The sequence below is a fragment of the Lactuca virosa genome, chromosome 3, assembly GCF_052849685.1.
Source record: "Lactuca virosa cultivar CGN04683 chromosome 3, Lactuca_virosa_CGN04683_v6, whole genome shotgun sequence".
NCBI lineage: Eukaryota > Viridiplantae > Streptophyta > Magnoliopsida > Asterales > Asteraceae > Lactuca > Lactuca virosa.
The window spans coordinates 249,434,282-249,448,989 of NC_136428.1; the positions used below are offsets into that span (position 1 = coordinate 249,434,282).

The 14,708-nt window shown below is 39.3% G+C and overlaps 1 non-coding gene across 1 annotated transcript; it reads right to left on the reverse strand.

The window, feature by feature from the left end:
- Window positions 1-395: 395 nt before the first annotated feature.
- LOC145167934 (small nucleolar RNA R71) lies at window positions 396-502 on the reverse strand. The gene has a single exon (XR_013741534.1). It is a non-coding gene; the product is annotated as a small nucleolar RNA R71 (small nucleolar RNA).
- Window positions 503-14,708: the final 14,206 nt, after the last annotated feature.

Genomic DNA, 14,708 nt, shown 5'->3' on the forward strand with positions numbered 1-14,708 from the left:
TTGACAACACCATGGCGAACATCAATGAAGTTCCCATGGGCGAATGGAAGAAGAGGATACGAGATGATACCGGCCTGGGACTTGTGCAACCCGTAATTCCCGCGACTGCCACTTTTGAGCTTAAGGGTCACATACTTGCTCAACTCAAGGAGATCCCCTTCTACGGAAAAGACCACGAAGATGCCTATAAACACTTGGATGAAGTCAATGATGTAGCTGATTATTTGAATGTTCCAAATGTGCCTCGCGAAACCCAGCTGCTTCGTATGCTTCCAGTTACATTCAAAGGTGCTGCAAAGGATTGGCTCAAATCACTCCCTCCCGGATCCATCACTACATGGGCTAAGATGAAGGAAGAATTTATTGACCAGTTTTGCCCACCTTCGAAAATAGCCAAGTTGAAGCAAGCTATTGCCAACTTTGAACAACAAGCTGGAGAGTCCCTTTATGAGGCATGGGAGAGATACAAAAGTCTATTAAGGAATTGCCCACATCATGATCTTAATAGCCAACAAGAAGTCTCCTTTTTCTATGATGGAGTCAATGTAACAACTAGGCAGCTCCTTGACTCGCAAGGACCCCTCACAAAGAAGGCACCCCCGGTGATCAAAGAACTAATTGAAGAATTCTCTAAGCATTCTAGAGAATACCACAATCCAAGGAATGATATGACAAAGGGATCGGCTTATGCAGCTTCTGAAGATTTGTCGGCAGTTATGGCAATGTTGAAAACCATGGATAGGAGGATGGATAAAATGGATCAAACAATCCATGCTATTCGGGTAGGATGTGAGAATTAGAATGGGCCTCATCTAACTAGAGATTGTGATTTGGACGAGAACGGGAATAAGAAAGTGCAAGTATATTATTCTAGTGGTGATAGATTTGATGACGATTGGCGAAAACCTAAGAAGGAATGGCTTCCTTATGATGAGTACAAGAAAGCGAGGGAGGAGAAATATAGACAAAAGGCAAGGGGTTTTTACCAAAAGGAGGAGCCGATACAAGAAAAGAAACCAAATCTAGAAGAAATGCTCACTAAATTTGTAGGTGCATCTGAGAAAAGACACAATGACCACGATGCTGCAATACAAGATACAAGAACAATATTAAGGAATCAGCAAGCATCAATTCACAACATTGAGAAGCAGCTAGGGCAACTTGCCCAACAAATGAATCAAAGAGCATCGGGAGAACTTCCTAGTAACACCGAAAACAATCCAAAAGGCGCACATATAAATATTATGACAACTAGGAGTGGAAAGATAATTACTCCTCTGGCCCCTATTCAGAACGAAGACCCAAAGCTGGTACAAGAGAAGGAGGCAGAAGGGCAGAACCAAAATCAGACCCAACTGAACCCAGACTCTACTCGCCGAGTCCAGGATATGGACTCGACGAGTCCGTCACCTGATCAGAAAATTAAGCCTCCTGTTAAGCCATATCAGCCTCCACTGCCATATCCAGCCCGAGCTAGACAAGAAAAGAATGAAGAAGACTACCAGAAGTTTCTAAAACACATAAAGGCTCTTCAAATTAATTTACCATTCATAGAAGCAGTTGCTCAAATGCCAAAATACGCCAAATTTCTCAAGGATCTTCTAACTAATAGAAGGAAGATGGAAGAAGTGAAGAAGGTGGTCCTAAACGAGAACTGTTCAGCTGCTATGTTGAACAAACTTCCTAAAAAGAAAGGGGATCTGGGAAGTTTAACATTGCCCTGCCAATTTGGAAACTTAGCTACCATTTATGCATTAGCTGATTCAGGGGCAAGTGTAAATCTCATGCCTTACTCGTTTTTCAAAAAGTTAGATCTTCCCGAGCCAAGACCCATTCGTATGGCAATACACCTAGCAAACAAGACGGTTACATTTCCTAGGGGAATTTGTGAAGATCTTTTAGTGAAGGTGGACAAGTTCGTGTTCCCCGCAGACTTTTTAGTTTTACACATGGAAGCGGATCCCAAGTCCCGATCATATTAGGAAGACCTTTTCTTAATACAACAACTGCTATCGTCAACATGCGAGATTCTAAACTTACCCTTCGGGTAGGAGACGAATCAGTCACGTTCGGAGTTGATCAAGCCATGAAGCATGCAAGGAGTAGCGATGACACGGCATTTTCGATTGACATGTTGGAAGAATTGTTGGAAGATTGGAATGAAGAAAAACCGGGCAAGTCCACCGTCTCATTTGAAGAAGAGTTTGATGCTGAAAGGGACCTACTGGAATTAGAAAGACTGCTCGAGGAAGCTGAGTATAACAATCTGATCGGAAGTGCAGAAAGCTTGACTCGCCGAGTAGCCTCGACCGACTCGGCGAGTCCATTCGAAGAACCCCGAACAGTCGCGAATATTACACCAGACTCGACGAGTCCCCTTACTGGACTCGACGTGTTCAGCATTCAGAACACAAAAACTGAGCTCAAGGCACTACCAGATCACTTGGAGTACGCATTTCTTGAAGATGGCCAGCAAAAACCTGTAATTATAGCTGCTGATTTGGCCGAACATGAGAAGGAGAGCCTTGTGGGTGTACTAAAGAAGAGGCAAGGTGCTATAGCATGGAAGATAACCGACATAAAGGGAATTAGTCCGGCCTATTGTTCCCACAAAATCAACTTAGAAGATGGATCAAAACCTGTAGTACAACGCCAAAGAAGACTCAACCCGAACATGCAAGAAGTTGTGAAAAAGGAGGTGGTAAAATTACTAGATGCCAGAATCATTTATTCAATCTTCGATAGCCCATGGGTGAGTCCGGTCCAAGTGGTTCCGAAGAAAGGAGGTATGACAATAGTGGCTAATGAAAACAACGAATTAATTCCAACAAGGACGGTAACCGGGTGGCGAGTTTGCATCGACTATAGCAAGCTAAATGAGGCCACATGCAAGGATCACTTTCCATTGTCTTTTATCGATCAAATGCTTGAGAGGCTTTCCGGTGATCTTTATTATTGTTTTCTCGATCGGTTTTCGGGGTACTTCCAAATTCCAATCGACCCACAAGACCAAGAGAAGACCACTTTTACATGCCCGAGTGGAACATTTGCATATAGACGCATGCCTTTTGGGTTATGCAATGCACCAGCTACTTTCCAAAGGTACATGATGGCTATCTTTCATGATATGATCGAAAAGTTTATGGAGGTTTTTATGGATGACTTCTCGGTTTTTGGGTCCTCTTTTGAAGATTGCTTGTCCAACTTGGATCTAATGCTAGCAAGATGTGAGAAGACCAACCTTGTTCTCAATTGGGAGAAGTGTCATTTTATGGTGAAGGAAGGCATTATGTTGGGTCACAAGATCTCTAAGAAGGGGATAGAGGTGGATAGAGCAAAGGTTGATATGATAGCCAATTTACCACATCCAACAAATGTCAAGGGAGTAAGAAGCTTTCTAGGCCATGCGGGATTTTATCGCCGATTTATTAAAGATTTTTCAAAGATTGCTAGGCCCTTGACTCAATTACTCTTGAAGGACGCCCCATTTGATTTTTCCAAGGAATGTCATGAGGCATTTCATTTGCTAAAGGAAAAAATAACCACTACTCCTATCATGATAGCACCAAATTGGAATTTTCCTTTCGAGCTAATGTGTGATGCTAGTGATTATGCTGTGGGTGCTGTTTTAGGGCAAAGGGTTGATAAACATTTTCAACCAATCTACTACGCAAGCAAGACATTGAATCCTACCCAAGAGAACTACACTACTACCGAGAAAGAGCTGTTAGCAGTGGTATACACTTTTGACAAGTTCAGGCCATACTTAGTTTTATCCAAGACAATCGTTTTTACCGATCACTCCGCGTTGAAGTATCTATTTGCCAAACAAGATGCGAAGCCTAGATTGATACGTTGGGTTCTACTTCTACAAGAGTTTGATATCAAAATACGCGATAAAAAGGGGATGGAAAACGTAGCTGTCGATCACTTATCAAGACTAGAGAACCCACTTTTGGAGAAGTTAGAAGAAGATAAAATTGGGGATGATTTTCCCGATGAGTATATCTTGGTAGTAGCGGGAGAAGTGCCATGGTTTGCGGATATAGCAAATTATTTAGCAACCAAATACATCCCAAAAGATTTGACTGACCAACAAAAGAAGAAATTCTTTTCGGAAATTAAATACTACTTTTGGGACGAGCCATACCTTTTCCGAAGCTGCGCGGATGGAATGATACGAAGATGTGTATTCGGGAAGGAAAGTCAAGAAATTCTGACACACTGCCATAGTGGACCCGCCGGAGGACATCATGGAGCACATTACACCGCGAAGAAGATTTTTGATATTGGATTCTATTAGCCTACAATTTTTAAGGATGCTGCTCAATATGTCAAGGAATGTGACTCGTGCCAAAGAGCGGGGAATATATCATCCCGAAATGAAATGCCCCAACATAGCATCCAAGTGTGTGAAATATTTGATGTGTGGGGGATTGACTTCATGGGACCCTTTCCCATGTCTAAAGGAAATAAATATATCTTGGTGGCAGTTGATTACGTGTCTAAATGGGCGGAGGCACAAGCATTACCCACTAATGATGCTCGGGTGGTGGTACGATTTTTAAAGAAATTATTCTCAAGATTTGGAGTTCCTAAAGCTCTCATTAGTGACCGGGGCTCTCATTTTGCAAATGATCAATTAGCCAAAGTATTAAAGAGATATGGGGTGCAACATAGGTTCTCAACATCATATCATCCACAAACAAGTGGCCAAACCGAAGTAACAAATAGGGCGTTAAAAAGAATTTTAGAGAGATCGGTTGGAGGTAATCGGAAGGAATGGTCGGATAAGCTTGATGATGCATTATGGGCTTTCCGAACAGCTTTTAAGACACCTATTGGTACTACACCATATAGGCTAGTCTATGGAAAAAATTGTCACTTACCGGTTGAAATAGAGCACAAGGCTTATTGGGCATTAAAGGTGTGCAATTTTGATTTGGCTGAACTTAGAACTAACCGGTTAATGCAAATGAATGCCTTGGAAGAGCTTAGGAATGAAGCTTACACTAGTTCCTTAATTTACAAAGAAAAGACCAAGAGTTGGCATGATAGGAGATTGAAAGGTAATAAAGACTTTAAAGAGGGACAAAAGGTGTTACTCTTCAATTCAAGGCTCAAACTATTTCCGGGCAAGCTTAAGACACGATGGGATGGTCCATTTATAGTAAAGAAATTTTTTCCACATGGAGCTATTAAGCTAATATCAAGAGATGGAACTTCTTTCAAGGTCAATGGTCATAGGGTGAAAAGATATGAAGAAGGAATTCCGAGAAATGAAGAACTTGAAGAAGGGCTGCTGATGGAAGGGATTATAGAAACGTAAGCGGGAAGGAGTCCAGCTAATGACTCCTTAAAAAGAAGCGCTTCCGGGAGGCAACCCGCGTTTAGAGTTTGCTTTCTTTTTCTTCTCTTTTTCATTTTTTATTTTCATTTTGCTTAGGATTTGTTTTTATCAATCTTCTTCTGTGTTTAAAATGATTGCTTGAGGGCAAGCAATGCTCAAGTGTGGGGTGGCATACATTTTATTTTGCAAACTAAAATTTTTCACAGAATAAAAAACTCGACGAGTCTTTAAGTCTACTCGGCGAGTCCATTTCAGAAAACCCAAAAAATCGTTGAATCACGCATCTACTCGCCGAGTAGCTCCGCCTACTCGACGAGTCCATATATTAACCAGAAAAAGAATTTTATTTTACATTCTGTAAAAGAGGGGTTTTTACCCTAAATTGCAAACACTTTCAGCCATTCATACGAGCCGCCACCCCCATACTCGACGTGCACTCTCTCAAGCCTTCATCTTGAATCTTCTTTTCTTTTGCGAATTCAACCAAAAAGGTAACAACTTTAGCTCTTAATCCTTTACAAGTTTCGATCTTTGGTGAAATATCACCCTTAATTTCTGGAAAAAACCCGATTTTGGGAAGACTTGGATTTTAGGGTTTTTATCTTTGACAAATTAGGACGTTTTAGACGTAATTTTTTACAATCATATGCTCGTGGAACATTCCGAAGCAAACCCCAACAATAATTTATGGATTTGGCTGGTTAATTTTATCAGAACAAATTTTGGACTCGAGCAGTTCGTCCTACTCGCCGAGTAGTTCGTGGACTCGGCGAGTCCATGCTGCTGATGCCCAGTATTTTGCCATTTTTAATATTTTCGGTATTTTGCTTGTGGTTTTCTTGTTTCTCTGCTGTGCAGGAACCATGTCTAGGAGAGGTCAGAGCTCACGAGGAGGCGGTTATGGGGACATCCCATGGTTGACTTTTCCAAGCATCACCAACAAGTCTTCACTCACACGAACAAAAAGCAAGCTGGAGGCTTTGAAGCGGAAGGAAATATATGTTCCTAATGAGTTGGACTGGTCCTGGATAAGGCAAACTGGGTTGGAAGAAGCGTTGAACCATTATTTGGTCAAGTCTTGTGAAGTTAATGGGGTGCAAATAATCTGTGACGGGTGGAGTCGGTTGTTCAAGCTTCAAGAACCCGTGTATCAAGAGCTTTGTTGGGAGTTATCTGCCACCATCTCTTTCCGGGGTGGTGATGACTATTATAATCCGAATATTATTTCATTCTGCCTTGGAGGAGAGTTTCGCCAGTGCAGCATGGCAGAGCTGGCATGGAGGCTTGGTATTTATGATCAGAATGAGATCATGTCCGAGACTTTTGAGTCATTCTTGGAGCAGTGCCACAAAGACTTGCCCGAGGGTGTGGTTGCCTCTACTTGGTGGACCACCATTGCCAACCGGGTTTACATTCCCTCATCCGCCCAAGAGGGGAGCATCCGTTCCCCAATTCATCGCTTAATACATCGTCTGATCGCGAGCTCTATAAACATGCGGAAGGATGACGATAAAGTCCCCACTCTCGACATCTTTTACATGTGGAGTATTATCACTCCTAATGTATTTTGCAATTTGCCATATTGCATGGAAAAATACTTGGCAGAGGGGGCAGTGAAAGAGCGGGTGACTTCAAAAATCAATGGTGGCATGTTTTTTACAAGGCTTGCGAGAACTTATGGTATTTTGGACCGACAAGAGGCACAGGCATTGACTATGATTCCTAGTCCTCCCTTCAGCACAACATTATTCAGGAGGGCTATGATCATTGAGGATTATGGAGGGGGGCATGTTAGTATTCCAAATGATGATGAACCGTTAGTGCCGGAAGAACCGAGAAGGAGGGTAAGGCAAAGGAGAGAGCAGGTGCCACAAGACCCACCGGTTATTCCGATGGATGAGGAGCTACCTATGGATTGGTATAATGTTGAGCAGCGAAGGTACCAAGACGACCTCGGGCGGGGCGTGAACTATGTCAATGAGTCGTTTACTTATTTATTTGAGCAAATGCATTTTGCGCCAAGGCCCGGATTCCCGTATGTGTCCAGTTGGGATGAAAGGGTGCAAGCGAGAAGAAACCAAGCGGGCGGAAGTGGAGCCGGAGGAGATGAAGACGAGGAGGAAGATTGATGCTTTATTGTGTTTTTGATGTTTAAGACTATTTACTTTTCTTTGTTTTGGGTGTTGAACTTGTAGGATGTTTAAGTAGGAATTTGTTTTCTTTTATCACTTGTGGTTGTTTTCTTTTCAGATTGAAGGATTGGATGCATGCAAGAGTCTCAATTGTCAAGGTTAGAGTGAGGATCGGGTCTAGATGAGAATGTGCATGAGTTTAGGGTCGAGTCCGTTCTCAAGGAAGGTCTTAGAGTGTTATTTGTTGAAGAAAAATGAAGAGAACACTCTGAGTTATCATACCCAGCCATATCAGAAACGGAACCCAAAAGCAGAATATTTATATTTCTCACTCAGCGATGGACTCGCCGAGTGCACATTACCTACTCGACGAGTCCGAGTCCAATTCCACGATTTTTCTGCTTGATACGTTGCTACTCGTCGAGCTTCCGTATAGACTCGACGAGTCTATCACTTTTTCATTCTCAAGGCTTATTTTCTGCTCATATTCACTACGGGTCTCGCTCATATTCCTTAGAGTTTGATTTCTGAAGATTTTCGAGTATCTTTCCTGCATTTTTGGAGCTTTCCCACACGAGATAATGACATCCAAGACATGGATGAGTTGTTCCCATGTCTAAAGCCAGCTGAAGATGGAGCTTTAAATGAAGAAGATCAACCTCGCAACTTCTATCCCAGGGGAGTTTGTTCCAATTCTCTCTTTAGTTTCTTATTATATTTATCATGCATAATATGCAATGGGGACATTGCATAAATTAAGTGTGGGGTAGGGGGTTGGTTACATTAGTTAGAATTTTAGTTAAATTTTGAAAATTTTGAAATTTTGCATAAAAATTGCTAGGATTAATTTAGAAAATTTTGGTAAAGCAATTAGGAATCATGCTAGTGTTATGTTTGATGATTGCATGAAGACTCAAATGTTTAGTTGAGCCTATATACGTTCTAGTGCATTTGTGGCCTCCTTTATTCTAGTGAAATCATGGGACAAAAACATAACCTCGCTTAGTTTGAGGGATGCAATATGTTTAGCATCGTGTACCAGAAATGTATCCAGGAAATTTTTTATCTTTAATCAATAAAGGTTGAAGTTGAGCGCCCCTGCTTAAGCATGTAGGTATTGAGTGAAAAAAAAAGTGAGTTACATGTTAAAAAAGAGAGAGAATTACAAGAAAAGTTGTAAGAATTTTGGAGCAGTTAAAGTGAAGATCAAAAGATCAAAGTTCTAAAGAAATTCAAAAAGTTGAAGATACCAAAAATCAAAGAAGATCAAAAATGTGGCAAATTTGAAGAATTCAAATAAATCAAAGTTCAAATTATCAAGAAAGTGAAGAATTCCAAAAAGCTCCATATTGGTACCGAAGATTGTAATTTTTAGAATATGTATGCTTGGGTTGCTCAACCAAAAACACCTTGAGACTAGGAGGTTTTATGCGGATAGATTCGGAGGGATGCATAAAATGAGCATTGTTCAAAAGAAGTGGGCGAGTGTTTATGAGGATTGTGAGTATTTAGGATGAGGGGGTCGTTTAGGAAAAATTTAGACACAAATGCATGCGTTGCAGTCTTGGCATAATGGATGGGTTGGATTGGGATTGTCTATGTAATATTAGTGTGCTTAATTTCAGTTTTGCTTGGGGGCAAGCAAAAGTCAAGTGTGGGGTATTTTGATATTGGCATATTTAGCTATATTTTTATGTTGGATTTTTATCATTTATTGGCAAATTAATCGCATATTATGGACAAAAGGTACTTAATAATGTTTGAATTATATTTTCAGTCCAGAAGTCGTGCTCAGAAGCAAAAGGAAGCAGGAGTCACGATCGAAAGCTCGGGAATGGAAGAAAGAAGAAAAAGGCTTAATTCTGAAGTTACTCGGCGAGTAGGGTCATCTACTCGACGAGTAGACACGAAGGTTCGCGAAGAAATACGAGAAGTCCTTGCCGCATACGGATTCAACAAAGGGACTCGTCGAGTCAGTTGTCTACTCGACGAGTAGCCCCTGTTTTGAGAAAACTATAAATAGACTTCACAAACCCGAATTGAGGACTCTCTGGCTTTTTGGAGAACTTACTTGGCGACTAAGGAACTTGCTGGAGATCAGAAGAACGTTTGAAGAACCCTAATTCTTCATTCTTAAGAGATTAAGGCACTTTAGGTTTAATTTTCCACTTTACCTTTGAATAGAATTATGTTAGTTTTATTTGAATTCATTTTTAAGCTTTCATACACTGAAATCATGAACTAATTTTGTTAGTTTCTGTTTGGGGAAGACAATTTTGCTCCTATGGTTTAATTTACTCTTTTGATTAATTGTTAGTTGGTGATATTGTTAAATTAAGCTTGTTCAAGACCCTTATGCATTAACCATAACTATTTTCTGTTAATTGCTAAGTGATTAAGCTGCATGAACATCTCTTAATTGTTTATCTCATATAATTTATGTGAACACAATACTATATGCCTAGGAATAATGAACATGAAACTAGGATTAATTAGAGAATGGGTAAATTAATGTGTGAGCTTGTATGATACACCATCAACAAGAGGTTAATTGAATCACCAAATTTAATTAGCTAGCTACAAGTCTTATTTAACCCGAATAATTAACCTTGGAAATCTATTAGTTTAATCAACTGGCCATTGCTTGAATTGGTATGTTTTCTAAGGATTAGTAATAGCGAATGCGAATCTAATCACCAGAGTCGGTAACCAATAACAATTAATCTATTATATTATCATAAAAATTAACGATAGGAGTAAATAAGTTGAACCTAAACAGAAACCCTTTTTGATCATTGAATTTAGTGTGTTTTTACGTGTTTTCAGCTTTTAATTGAGTAGTTAAGTTTTAGTTAAGTTTCTAGTCTTGCAAAACTAGAGAAACCCCTATTTGCTATTACTTGTTTTTAGTTAATTCTAGTTTTTAGTTTTAATTTTCCATTCCCTGAGTTCGATACCCTATTTATTTAACTACACCACAATTGATAGGTCCACTGCCTTTGTGTGTCAAATTTATAATTAAAAGTAGGATTAAAACTAGTTGAGTTTACACAAATCAATATACCAATTATAGTTATGGGCTTAGGCACCTAATACAACAGTATCACACTTGGATAAGTCTAATAACTATAATTGCTAGTATAACTTCTAAACTAATCAGCAAATTGTAGCTTCCAAAAGCCGTTGTCGAACTCTGACCCAATCAATTGCATGTCCTAAGATAAGTGATCATATAATCCTTCGTTCTGCAAGATATAATTCAGATATGAGACATGGAACAAAATCAATCTCATTGTCCAATACTTTGTTTCCCAATTTCTGATTTGTAATGACATAGAAGTTCTAATCGAACACATCAATTTAGTCATGGTCGGGCCCGACACTATAAGTCAACACCAAATCACTGATGGGCCCAAAGATATCGCTTTTTCCCGTTAAGGCAAAAGGAACAAATAAACGTTGACTTATATTCTTGCACCATTTACTCATCAAAGAATGCACAACAATACGTTTTATAAAATCAAGTTACTGATGCATTTACGTATCATCAACGCACAACTGATTTGCAAACCAAAACTCATATATATGCGTTTCAAGATTATAAGATGGTATCGTCTCAGAATTACTCATGATAAATTCCATGAAGTAGTTCTCTGAGCGTGGGTTAATCCAATACTTAAATCTCCATTTCAAAGTACTCATGAATATTACAGCAATACCATTGTTATGTCTAAAACCTTTTATACAATCTACAATCTAATTCATGAAAGTCTTAATTCACTACTTACTTCTAAAAGTACGAACAATTGTGGAATTTGAATAATCGAATTATTTGGGAAGTAAAACATGCAAAATGAAACACAACAATTAAAAATTGACAAAAGGTAGTAAACAAACTCATAAACAGTTCTCTATTATTTAATCACCAATAGTCAATTCCATTTACTTTGTTACAAGTTTCAAACTAACTATCTAATTACTAAAACTAATATCATCTTTCAGACCAATGCTCTTGGTATGTTGAATGTGTTTGACCCTACTCAGACCCTTTGTGAGGGGATCTACAGGATTCTCTTCTGATGATACCCTTCTTCACTACGAGGCGGCCTTCTTCTACTCTATAAATGATGAAATGGTATTTTCTCTCAATATATATTAATCTACCATGATCTCTTGGTTCCTTTGTCAATGAAACCGCTCCTTTATTATCACAAAAAAATTTCATTGGCTCCTTAAAGGCTGGAACAACTCCAAGGTCTCCGATGAAGTTCTTCAACCAAATTGCTTCCTTTGATGCTTCGCTCGCTGCTATGTACTCTGATTCACATGTAGAATCAACCCTTGTCTCTTGCTTGGAACTTTTACAGGTTACCGCTCCTCCATTTAAGGTAAATACCCAGCTAGATTGAGAATGTAAGTTGTCTATGTCTGTTTGAAATTTTGCGTCACTATACCCAGTTACTCTCAACGTATCACTGCCGCCAAATACTAGGACCCGGTCCTTAGTCCTTCGCAGATACTTGAGAATATTCTTAACTGCTATCCAATGAGCTATACCTGGATTTCCCTGATAACGACTGCTCAAAGCAAAGGACACATCAGGGTGAGTACATGTCATAGCATACATGATATATCCAAATACGGGAGCATATGGAACTCTACTCATTTTTGCTATCTCAGCATCGGTACTCGGGTTCTGAGCTGTAACGCCCGTAGATCCGGGCTAGTCAATTTAGAGACAATAACCATAAAAAATGAGTTTTTGATGGAAGATTATTTAGAAGTAGTAATCTTAACCAAGTTGTAGTATATGTTACAAGGGTTCTGTACATATAAAGAACGCCGAAATCCAAGTTATAACGAAGAAGTTATGGTCCGTCGAAGTTTTACGGCAAAACCAGAACGGCACCGGGAGACGTAAATAGTGAATTTACGATAGAGGACATTTTGGCTTCAGTGATCTAAACAAAAGTTGTAGTATACGTTAAACCGATTAAATACAAAAAAGAACGCCCAAATCTGACTTCGTATGAGGAAGTTATGAATTTTCTAAGATTTGGCATAGCAGTGCACGACCCGAAACTCGAATTTTAGTTCGAGCGGTTTTTGGCCTACACGACCTACATGAGAATTGAATATCTCATTAATAGGAACTCAACGGTAAAAAGACAGACGAAAACGAAGTCCGTATGAAGGAGTTACGAATTTTTCGCAGTCATTTAACAGTATAATCTCCTCCTACTGTTAAATTTAAGACAGTCGAGAATTAGCCGACGGAGTCAAAATGAAAGTTGTATATCTTGTTTTTACCTACACGTGGATATAAAGAACGTCGAAAACGGAGCTTGTATGCGAAAATTACGGGGTTTAGAAGTCGGCAGGGTGTTGCTGCAAAAGGGGTGATGTGGCACAATGTAGGCCACACACGTTTTGCCACCAGAATGCTGACACCTGGCCATGGACTCGACGAGTTGGAGGTTGACTCGGCGAGTTAAGCAGTCTGGCAGCCTATAAATAGAGGTGTCGGATTACCCTCATTCTTCACACCATTCCAACCTCTTCTTTCTCTCTCTAGACTCTCTCTCTCTCTAGCCCCCTAACCCCCCCCCCCCCCTAAAGTCTAGGTAAACCCCCTAGCACCCGAAGGAATCCCCGAGGCTCCCGAAGCCCCAAGAAAAGAGCCTTTCGGCTCAGAAACTCTGCTCCGACGGAGCCCGGTTTTGAGAAAAAACAGTTGTAAGTGAGCTACGCCTACCATACTTTAAATATAACTTATATATAAATATAATATCTTTATTATGAACCTATAAGTAGGATTTATCAGTGATTCAAAGTCGTTATGCTGATTGATCTACTTACGTGAATTATGTCTAGGCTTTGATTTAGTGAGGTGTTTAAAGTGGGATTTCCAAACAGTATACTTCGTATACCAAACAGACCCTACCTCTGATATGATCCTACCTGGTTGTTCCTTACTTGATAGATCATGAAGTAGACTCTGAGTTAATGGCGAATCTAGACAAATAATTAATCGCAATAAATATTAGACTAAAATCTAGTGGTAATAATACTAGGTTCGTCGAAGGAAATTATATTGTTAAGAAGCGAAGCGCTGTCCGAGTTTGGAATCATCACTTTAACAAGTGAGTGCATAATTACTTTCATCTTACACATAGATATGAAGTATTTTATATAAATTACGTGCTATGTGTGCATATTATTTAAATACTTGCTTTCTATGCTGGATGAATGATTTTATACATGTTTTAAATGATTTAAACTGTATATGTATTGTATATCTACCAATATGTTGGGTAAAACATGGGTAGATGAAAGATGAGAGAGAAAAATGGTATGAGTAAACATTGGCCGCTATAGACTTAGTGCCTAATAAATAACATCGACAACTATGGACTTAGTGCCTATTGGATAAACGCTGGTGGCTATGGACTTAGTACCTGTTAGATAAACGCTGGTAGCTATGGACTTAATACCTGTTAGATAAACGTTGGTAGCTATGGACTTAGTACCTATTAGATAAACACTGGTAGCTATGGATTTAGTACCCGATGAATGAACTTTAGCAGCTATGGAGTTAGTGCTTTACGAACGAGCATTGGCAGCTATGGACTTAGTGCCTGTCGTATAAACCCTGGAAGCAATGGACTTCGGATTGAAGGAATGTAGGATAAATAATTCTTAGGGTAGACCCTTAAGAATAAAGAAGATATTGGGGATGGGTAATTGGGTTAATTGTTTGATGATTAAACATAATAATTATATTATTGTGGGTTGAAAACCCTATGTACTCACTAGGTTTCCCAACCTGACCCACTCAAGCTTATTTGAATCACAGGTGCCGATACGAAGTTACATTACACTGAGAGATTAAAGATGTGTAGATCACTAGTGTAAATGAATGTAAGTTCTGTTTATGCTTATGTTTTTGTATTGACAATGACATCCCAAATGTTTTAAAATGAATAAAAATACATTTCTTTGGAAATGCTTTGATAACGTATTTATCATGTTTTACTGGGCACAAAGTCATCAACATTTTTATTAAAAGGAGTACTCTGATTTTTATAAAGCATAAACAAAATCGGTCTTTTCTGGCCGTGAAAATGGGGATGTCACATGAGTCTTACTCAATTTGGTATTACTCTGTATAGGCAGTTCTCCTTTCTTGGAATTTTCCATACTAAAACATTTGAGTACCTTTTTCA